This window comes from Chrysochloris asiatica, unplaced genomic scaffold (assembly GCF_000296735.1).
Source record: "Chrysochloris asiatica unplaced genomic scaffold, ChrAsi1.0 scaffold00057, whole genome shotgun sequence".
In the NCBI taxonomy this organism is placed as follows: Eukaryota; Metazoa; Chordata; class Mammalia; order Afrosoricida; family Chrysochloridae; genus Chrysochloris; species Chrysochloris asiatica.
Window position 1 is genome coordinate 6,791,140 of NW_006408575.1, and position 1,021 is coordinate 6,792,160.

The following is a 1,021-nucleotide window of genomic DNA, read 5'->3' on the forward strand; positions in this document are numbered from 1 at the left end:
TAAATCTTTACGGGAGTAGAAAGCCTCATCTTTCTCCCGCGGAACGGCTGGTAGTTTCGAACCGCTGACCTTAAGGTTCGTAGCCCGATTCGTAACCAATACGCTACCAGAGCTCCTACCATTTGCTAAATCACTCCTATGTAACTTTGATAGGGTGGCCTTGGAGATCAAAAATCCTTGCATGTAGCCGCCTTTGTTCACCAAAATGATAAAAATCCCTGCCTCCCACTGGGGGCTCAGAGAATTTCTTTTGTCTTAAAGTCACACAGGATCTACCTTGTGTGTTGTTGTTAAGTGCCGATTTGGTTCTAACTCATAATGACCCTGTATAGAGTTTCTGAGAAACAGCTGGTAAGCGTGAATCACTGACCTTACAGTTCATGCTGACCTAGCAGTTTAAACCAACCTTGAGGTTGAGTGCTTATCCTACAGCACCACACACCTCCTTTGCTATAATCCTGGAGCTACCGTCCTCTTTCTTTGTTCTCATGATCCCCTCCATATTTGGAAGCAAATTTTGAGTTATTGTTCCATAGCTTAACATGATATTAGTTATAATAGCAAAAAATGGAAATCATTTATCCAACAAAAGAGGATTGTTGATGTTAAGTGCTGTCAGTTCAGTTCCAACTTATAGCAACCCTGTATAGGATTTCTGAGGAGTGGCTGGTGAGTTTGAACTACTGGCTTTGCAGTTCAAACCAACCTTGATTACAGTGCAATATTCTGCCACATCAGGATCCCAAAAGAGTATTGTTGTTGTTGTTAAGTACTGTGGAGTTATTTCCAACTCATAGTGACCCTGCACAAGGTTTCCGAGGCTGTAAATCTTTACGGGAGCAGAACGCCTCATCTTTCTCCCATGGAACCGCTAGTAGTTTCGAACTGCTGACCTTGAGGTGGGCAGCCCAACTCATAACTACTATGCTACCAGAGTTCCTTAAAAGAGTATTAGTTAACCATAACATGACACTTCCATTTAATGGAGTGTTTCAAAGTATTGAGGAAGATTACTAAATAA